Here is a 10,589-nt window from a genome sequence, read left to right on the forward strand (position 1 = left end):
ATTTCCTACATATAGTTGTATTTGTCCGACGCAATAATGTGTCACATAAGTTCCTTTGCTATTTTATATTTTAAAATAGTATTTTTATTAACATCAAGTGTTTACTTATTATCTGTTTTATATTTAAGTTGATTTTTTGTAAAATACTTGTCGTATGACCTTTTGCATTGTGCAATTGACAATCTTATTATGCTTGTGATCATTTACCAACAGATTTTTTATATTTCCTACATATAGTTGTATTTGTCCGACGCAATAATGTGTCACATAAGTTCCTTTGCTATTTTATATTTTAAAATAGTATTTTTATTAACATCAAGTGTTTACTTTTTATCTGTATTATAGTTAAGTTGATTTTTTGTAAAATACTTGTCGTATGACCTTTTGCATTGTGCAATTGACAATCTTATTATGCTTGTGATCATTTACCAACAGATTTTTTATATTTCCTACATATAGTTGTATTTGTCCGACGCAATAATGTGTCACATAAGTTCCTTTGCTATTTTATATTTTAAAATAGTATTTTTATTAACATCAAGTGTTTACTTTTTATCTGTATTATAGTTAAGTTGATTTTTTGTAAAATACTTGTCGTATGACCTTTTGCATTGTGCAATTGACAATCTTATTATGCTTGTGATCATTTACCAACAGATTTTTTATATTTCCTACATATAGTTGTATTTGTCCGACACAATAATGTGTCACATAAGTTCCTTTGCTATTTTATATTTTAAAATAGTATTTTTATAACATCAAGTGTTTACCTTTTATCTGTATTATAGTTAAGTTGATTTTTTGTAAAATACTTGTCGTATGACCTTTTGCATTGTGCAATTTACAATCTTATTATGCTTGTGATCATTTACCAAGAGATTTTTTATATTTCCTACATATAGTTGTATTTGTCCGACGCAATAATGTGTCACATAAGTTCCTTTGCTATTTTATCTTTTAAAATAGTATTTTTATTAACATCAAGTGTTTACTTATTATCTGTTTTATATTTAAGTTGATTTTTGTAAAATACTTGTCGTATGACCTTTTGCATTGTGCAATTGACAATCTTATTATGCTTGTGATCATTTACCAACAGATTTTTTATATTTCCTACATATAGTTGTATTTGTCCGACACAATAATGTGTCACATAATGTTCCTTTTCTATTTTATATTTAAAAATAATATTTCCATTAACATCAAGTGTTTACTTTTGATCTGTGTTATAGTTAAGTTTCCATTGTGCAATTGACAATCATAATATGCTTGTGATCATTTGAGCCGCGTTGACACGGTCCAAGTACACTCGGACCGAGTGCCATTCAAGCGCACTCGTATGAGACAGCTTCATACAAATTACTCCTATCCAAGCTAACTTGGACGAGTAGGACGCGGTCCGAGTAGTTTGGATAGGAATAATTAGTATAAAGCTGTCTCATATGAATGCGCTTGGATGGCACTCGGTCCAAGTGTACTTGGACCGTGTCAACGCGGCTTTACCAACTAATTTTTTATATTTCTTATGTATGGTTGTATTTGTCCGACACAGTAATGTGTCACATAATGTTCCTTTGCTATTTCATATTTAAAAATAATATTTCCACTAACATCAAGTGTTTACTTTTGATCTGTGTTATAGTTTTTGTGATGTTGATTTGTTAAATACTTATGTGACCTTTTCCATTATTGTAATTAAAATTCCAATGCTCATTATTTAATCTAATAAAAATATTAAAAACATTCTACATTTTTTTTAAGCATTACCATGACAATATACTTTCCATCATTAATTCACATTATTTTAAAATTTGATTAAACTGTATTAGCAAGATTATAAATTAAAAATAATTGAATAAGTTTTAGAATTTACGAAAACTAATCTCAGAATTAGAATTTATGCCCAACATCATGATGTAATCTCAGTAAACTAGCACTAGAAAATCTGGTGGTGCCGGATGGTAACCTACAGAATGGTACCTATGGAAAATTGTAAAAAAAAAAAACAAGTTTTAACATATTATGATTTTATTTCAATAAAGTAATATGTAATTTTAAAAGAGCAGTCTAGCTTTATTGTTATATCACAATGGTATCCTGAGATACGCGAATCTTCTATATCTTTCCAGATCAGCCAGTGGGTAAGTACCTGTAAAGCGTGGCTAAGTCTATCATTGCATCTTCCTCGACCGTTTCTGATAGATATTGTTTTATTTATATTCATAGCATATTCTTTTTCTTCTTAATTCCAAGAGTCCCTTCTCCAGCAGTTTTTAGCGTATATGGCTCTATGCCAGTGGCTGAAATCACACCCGGCTTTGTGGGATTTTGAACCTGCATTGTGTGGCTGTATTCCAGTGAATTATTTTTATATAATATTATATTCGTTAAATAATAGGCACTTACAACACCGAAACAAAAATTATGTAGGTACTGATTTCCACACCACCCTGGAGGTATAGTACTATGGTGCGTTTTTTTTTTACTTTGTGGTTTCCCCAGGAGGCATATTCCACAGCGTTTTATATTTAAAAGTATCTTCATTATGGTCAATATCAGTAATATATATGTAGGTACACAGGAAAAGAAACCTTCTACATATTTTTCGAAGCTCAGTATAAAGTTGACTGAACTTCGAAAACAGATGTTTGCGATGGATACTGGTATGACTGTAGGAGCAACGAGGAGGTATAACGCACCAAGCAGCCTCTCATCGCACTGAGAGTGAAGAGGCGACATTGGAACTGGCTCAGCCACGTGCTGCGGATGCCAGAAGAGAATTTCAACCTGGCTTGCCTGTTCTTCAAGGCAACTGGATTCCGGCGTCCTGGAAGGCCGCTAAATACTATCTATAGAGTATGTATGCCGGGGCTACGGGATGCTGGTTTGACCTGGAACGATGCAAGAAAACTGGCAAACGACAGGGAATCTTGGGCGCGCCTCGTGGTGTCTATATGCTCCAACTAAGGGACGGATATGGCCGAAGAAGAAGCAGTAATACTTTTGTTATACTTATTATGTTGAAACTATTGCTAACCTAAACAAAATATAAAACATATTTACAGTGAAGAGTGGAAAGACTACCTAAATAAAATTTTAAAAAACTAGACTAACAAAAATAAGTATATACAAAGTAAGTAAACCTAACCTATATCTAACCATTAAACAAAATAGAAAACATATATTTACAGTGAAGTGCTTGTGGAAACAAATAAAGTAACTAATAAAGACTAGGTAGGTACCGAAATAAAATTGAAAAAACTAGACTAACTAAAACTAATAACCTATATCTAACCATTAAACAAAATATTAAAGACAAGTTACACTAGGTAAGAGGTACTTTGAAAATACCAGGTAGGACTCCATTCAGTTAACACTTTTTGCTCACAAGGCGGCTCTCGTGGTGCAGTGGGTAAGGCGCTGGCCTTCCACCCGAGAGTTCTGGGTTCGATTCCCGGTCATGACAAAAACACTTGTGTTTTTCTCAAAACCTGGGTGTTTGTGATTGTTCAAAATTACTAACAACCACCTTGTACGAAAAAGCAAGGACATGGTTATTAATAATTAAAAAAAAAAAAAAAAAAACACTGCTCCCACAAAATCTATATTTGATGAAGTAACAAAATATACCTACTACCGGCGAACAACAAATAGACACCATAGCAAAAAGTTACAGATAAAAACATGATAGGTAGGTACTTAACTGAAATATTGAACTCTGCCTATACGTATACTAAAAGCATTAAAAATTTTATGGAAAGTTCCTGGATGCAAGAAGTTGAGCTATCTCATTTCGTCTATCTGCGCCAGCTGTACTGTTATTGCGGGATAAATAGGATGAACCTGCTTCAATACTATCTCCAGTAGGTGAATCAATATCCCACTCAAACTGGTCATTTAAAGACATATTGTGTAAAACACAACATGCTCGAATAAAGTGAGTAATTAAAACAATGTTTCTAAGTTTTAAGTGGTAGAGTTGTCTAAATTTTTGTTTCAGTAGACCAAATGCGTGCTCAATTTTACAAGGATATCCACTGTCACCAAGTATGTATTTGTCGTTACATTTACTTGGTAGTTGTCTATACAGTGAAGAATTTCGATATACTCGACTATCATGTACTGAGCCTGGATATCCAACATATATATTTCGAAATTTGAGATTATCATCACACACAGCCTGCAACTAAAATAAAGGATAGTTAGTCATACAGAAAGCAATAAAATCCTGCAAACAAGTATGGCACGAATGAGATTTTCAGCTAGGTACTTGGGAAAGTTATTAAATAACATTATTTTGAACCAGTGCAATGATTAAATTTATGAGAGATTATTTATTCTTTAACCTAAGGCGAGTTTTTTTTTATTATTTTAAAACACAAATATATCTAAAACAAAGAAATTTAGAAAAATATCTTGTCTTACCTGCATTGAATAATATGATTTCCTATTGATATATGACAATGGATCATCTCCTGGCTTATCAATTTTTATATGACTACCATAAATGACACCGATGACTCCCGGAAACCCATTCTCCCTAAAAGCCATTTCTATAACTGCTTTCTCAGAATTCGTTGGCCATTGTATTATTTCTGGGGATAAATTACTAATAAACACAGTCACTCTTTTGATGACTCTGGAGAGAGAACCGATAGTGATATTAAATCTATCAGCCACATCTCGAAATGACGCAGTTTGATGTCCAGCAAACCAAAGGAATATGAGTAAATGGTTAGTGGCGCTGATTCTATCATTGCCGCCTCTGTTCTGGGTTGGAAAATAAGAAGAATTTTGAAATCGCTCCGTGAGATCTGCATGCACATTTCTAGAAACGCGAAAATGCATCATGAACTGCCTGTCCGTGTACTCTGCAACAGTATCTTCGCAATAATTTTCATTTTTCTTATTGACAATGGGCTGAAAGTCTTCCAGCATGAAAAAATCATCATCAGACGAATCTTCCGACGACGATTCAAAAATTAATGGGATACATTGAAATAAATCCATTGTATTGAAAACCAAAAATACAAAGTACTAAATCTAAAATATTAATATTAATACACGATGATCTTACACATGCCGGAGAATGCTGTTTTTAGGCATGTCGATTTTCCTTAATCCTACAAAATATTATATTAAAAGTCAAATGTCGAGAAAATAACAAACGAAATATTTGTAGAAAATCTTAGATCGATATGTTTTCAGGTTATGTATACTTTTTAATGATTTCCCGTTTGACAGATCGTCTTAGTCTATGAATCGTCCGAATTGGTTTGAAGTTTCATGTCAAACCATTTCTGATGATCCGAGAACGGTTTGATTTTCAATGATACACTGAACCAAACGTCAAATCTCAAACCATTTCCGGTCTCATACAATTTGTATGTATATTGTCTATGGTTTAATTGGATTTGTTTCGTACATGTTGAAAGAAACGAACCTAGAATTGCCCATTAGTTATGCGACAAGAGAATTCACTAAAAAAATGTTTTTTAAACCTACGCAGTCAGGTTTTGCATACAACATTGGGTGACCCAACGTTTAGCTGGAACACCCAATTTGAAATTGGAATTTTTCGGTTATTATAGGTGTACAAGCGAAAAAAAATCGTGCACAAACAAATGCACCCAAAAAAAGTTCGAGTTTTAACATTGGGTGATCCAGGTAAATGGACCTGCTAACTTGACGCCTTGGCTGCCAGCCGTTCGCATGAGACGACGGTAAAACAGGGCGCAGGTAATTGTGTCACTTATCACTTTGACGCGTAATCTACCAACCTTAAAAGAATTTAAAACTAACGACTATAAAAAAGCCGATCGTATAATATATAAAGTGACTGGTAAAAGAATGAAAACTAAGAACAAAATTATTAAGTTAACCTGGGCGCCATAACTCCAGATTCGAATTCATTTTAGTGAGTAATATTATAAGGAGAAAATAAGAGACGATTGAATTTTAACAAATGTATTATGCTTCAAATACACTCTATGACGATTGGTCATATATATGTCGAAAAACCCGTTTCTTATGTTGGCGTCCTGTGTCATAGGATGTCACAGAGTGTAAATACGATGTCATAGCTGTCATACAATATGTATGTAAAAATGTTGGAATGGCATAGATTTGATCATAGACACTAAAACGCTCTTAGCATATATGTGCCCGATCGTCATATAGTCTATTTGAACCTTAATACTTATGGAAATTGGATCTACATAAAATATACAAACAAGTAATAAGTAATTTAAGAAATAAGTTAATAGATTAGATTCGTTAGATGCCTAAATTTATTGAACGAACGATGACTGATATTATTTCAACTAAATTAAACGGTATTCAAATTCTGACGATGGATGACTCCCAATTGTTTTATATTTTGCATACATATTTTTTATTTACTTACCTATTTTAATATAAATTAAATACTTGAAGATATATTGTTTTTCTTAGAAGGTAGGCTTTAAATAATCGCATAGTATGGAGCCTTCGCCACTGATATCTTTTTATTTCATGGACTAATACTTTTAATATTCTTTCAGTACTACCAACGACTTCTGAAGGAGAAGCAAAATGCGACAATATCACAATAGAAGAAATAATTGAAGAAGACAATGTGTAAAAGAAGAGAACACGTAAGCGTATGCACAATGAAGGCAATTGGGCGAAAAATATATAGAAGAAAGGATATAATGCCGGAAAGGAATATATTAGAGCTTCAGGGACGGTTTGCAATGCTAAAAATGTTCAAGCCCCATGCGTATCATGTCGTTTTAAATGCCACCACATACCTGTAAAATACAATTCTATTACGTTTTCACACTGGTATATAATATTTTATATTTGAAATTCAGAATGCAAAGAAAAATGGCAGAGTCTTGCTTGTCCCGTAACATGAAGAAGCCTCCATCAGGGAGTGGGACGAGCAAGGCCAAGCGATATTATCTGCAAGACGTCACTCCCAGCCAAGCGTCTGAAGAGGCCATTAGGCCGCCACAGACGTACAGTTTTCGTAACAGGTTGAACATGCCAGTTAATACGTAATGGCGGCCATACAGTTATCTTTGGTACAAATTTTGGTTACAAATTATTAATTTAAGACGTTCACAACATAAATTAATATACCTAATTGTGAATGACAATGTCGGTAAATCTAAATAAAATTTAAGTATATATTTTAATAATATCATAGTAAGTAATTAATTATTATGATTGATGTAAATATAATTTTGTGGCATGTTTAAATTTATTGTATATAAAATCAATACCTATATAAATATTACCGTATTCTAAAAATATGACCAAATAGATAATTAATACTGTCCATTAAAGGGAATAATTTATTCAAAAGAAAAGATTATAGTTCATATTTTATATTTACACGAATGTGTATAATATTGTTTCGGTGAATCGATAAAATACACAATCCACTAGCGAAATCATGATTTATTTTACAAACGTCATTAGTGTGTATTTTATGTCACTTTGTTTCTAGTAAAAACAATTATAATCATAATAAATTCAAAGTAAAATTATTCGTGTATCAATATCGTTCAAGTATACCGTACTTAAAACTGATCTCTATAAACAATTGAATAAAACACCTGATCTGGTTCCCTGCTCAACTACGTTAATATTTTATTCATGAGTAAAGGTCTTCGTCCGTTGCGTGAAAATCACTTACTGGGCGGAGGTGTAATTAAGATAACTTTAAAGTGTAAATGACGATGAATGAAAGAGATAATTTTAAGACTGAATATAATATAAAAATATAGAATTCAAATGTTAATACATAAACACGAGCTCGCAGGTTATCGACGCTAAGTGAAGCGATTCGCCACGATTTGCCGGCGACACTTTTGGAAACTAACTCACACATATGTAGACCTTTTATCTTACTCTATCGCGTGCCGTTTTAGCTCAGGCCTTCTTTGAAATATAAATGATGTATTGTAATACCACTTAAATTTTTAGCACCTATTTTTGTTTTTTAGCAATTATGCAATTGCAATTATGAAATTTTAATAACATATTTTCCAATTATATCTACATATTTTAGGTACCATTATTCATTTTTAGCACCAAAAAATCCTAAGCCTAGTGATAAGTAAATGATGCTTAATAGAAATCTCATCATAATTTTATATTATGGCTAATGACGTTCTCCAATAGGTTTGTAGTTTTTTTTGCGTAAATTTGTTTTATATGTTTATGTGTTTTTTGTTTGATTAAAAATATTCGAATACTTACTTTTTTATAATATATTTTATAACATTATGATTATGTGATTTTTATTTGTGAATATGTATTTAAACTTTGTGTCTGGTCTGCTGTTATAAAAAAAACAATAAATATGACTTTTTACAAAGAATTTATTGGCTATTTCATTCCAAAATTAGATGTGAATGGGGATGATAAATGTAAAAAAGAAATATAAGGGTATATAATAGGCATTTATTGACAAATAAGTTGCACAAAATTTTATGGAAACTAATATGAATCGCTTAACAATACATAAAATGTTTTAAGTCACATATCTTATTTATAACTATTACATTTTTGGTTGAAATTTATACAGAGAATATCATGAAAACTAATGAATAGCTTAACAACACATATTAAGTGTTTGAAATCACATATTTTACATAACTGTTACATTTTTGGTTGAAATTCATACAGAATAGCGTATGAGTATCTTAACAATACAAAAAGTGTTTTAAATCAGATATCTTATTTATAACTTACATTTTTGGTTGAAATTTATACAGAATAGCGTATGAGTATCTTAACAATACATTAAGTGTTTTAAATCACATATCTTTTTTATAACTTACATTTTTTGTTGAAATTTATACACAGAATATAATGAAAACTAATGAATAGCTTAACAATACATATTAAATGTTTGAAATCACATATTTTACATAACTGTTACATTTTTGGTTGAAATTCATACAGAATAGCGTATGAGTATCTTAACAATACAAAAAGTGTTTTAAATCAGATATCTTTTTTATAACTTACATTTTTGGTTGAAATTTATACACAGAATATAATGAAAACTAATGAATAGCTTAACAATACATATTAAATGTTTGAAATCACATATTTTACATAACTGTTACATTTTTGGTTGAAATTTATACAGAATAGCGTATGAGTATACAATACATAAAGTGTTTTAAATCAGATATCTTATTTATAACTTACATATAATAGCGTATGAGTATCTTAACAATACATAAAGTGTTTTAAATCACATATCTTTTTTATAACTTACATTTTTGGTTGAAATTTATACACAGAATATAATGAAAACTAATGAATAGCTTAACAATACATATTAAATGTTTGAAATCACATATTTTAAATAACTGTTACATTTTTGGTTGAAATTCATACAGAATAGCGTATGAGTATCTTAACAATACAAAAAGTGTTTTCAATCAGATATCTTATTTATAACTTACATTTTTGGTTGAAATTTATACACAGAATATAATGAAAACTAATGAATAGCTTAACAATACATATTAAATGTTTGAAATCACATATTTTACATAACTGTTACATTTTTGGTTGAAATTCATACAGAATAGCGTATGAGTATCTTAACAATACAAAAAGTGTTTTAAATCAGATATCTTATTTATAACTTACATATAATAGCGTATGAGTATCTTAACAATACATAAAGTGTTTTAAATCACATATCTTTTTTATAACTTACATTTTTGGTTGAAATTTATACACAGAATATAATGAAAACTAATGAATAGCTTAACAATACATATTAAATGTTTGAAATCACATATTTTAAATAACTGTTACATTTTTGGTTGAAATTCATACAGAATAGCGTATGAGTATCTTAACAATACAAAAAGTGTTTTCAATCAGATATCTTATTTATAACTTACATTTTTGGTTGAAATTTATACACAGAATATAATGAAAACTAATGAATAGCTTAACAATACATATTAAATGTTTGAAATCACATATTTTACATAACTGTTACATTTTTGGTTGAAATTTATACAGAATAGCGTATGAGTATACAATACATAAAGTGTTTTAAATCAGATATCTTATTTATAACTTATATATAATAGCGTATGAGTATCTTAACAATACATAAAGTGTTTTAAATCACATATCTTTTTTATAACTTACATTTTTGGTTGAAATTTATACACAGAATATAATGAAAACTAATGAATAGCTTAACAATACGCCGCTGTAGGATTGGTTTCCCGAATAGACCAAATGTTCAGGAGACGAAAAACAAATTTCATAATCCTATATTTAAATACATGGAGATATTTAAATTGTTATTTTTACAGCATATGAATGATTTATTCATTGCCATTACAAAATAATTTAAAGAAAGGGATGGTTCTAGTCCAATTAGATACAAAAAACATTCTGCATTAAAAGGTCGATTTCGACAAAAACGGATATTCGGGAAACCAATCCTATAGCGACGAATACATAAGTGTTTGAAATCACATATTTTACATAACTGTTACATTTTTGGTTGAAATTGATGGAAAAGGTTTGACGAATAACAATTGTTTTAATATTTA

This window comes from Rhyacophila brunnea, unplaced genomic scaffold, assembly GCF_057557595.1.
Source record: "Rhyacophila brunnea isolate RB1 unplaced genomic scaffold, BYU_Rbru_1.0 scaffold_13, whole genome shotgun sequence".
Lineage (NCBI taxonomy): Eukaryota > Metazoa > Arthropoda > Insecta > Trichoptera > Rhyacophilidae > Rhyacophila > Rhyacophila brunnea.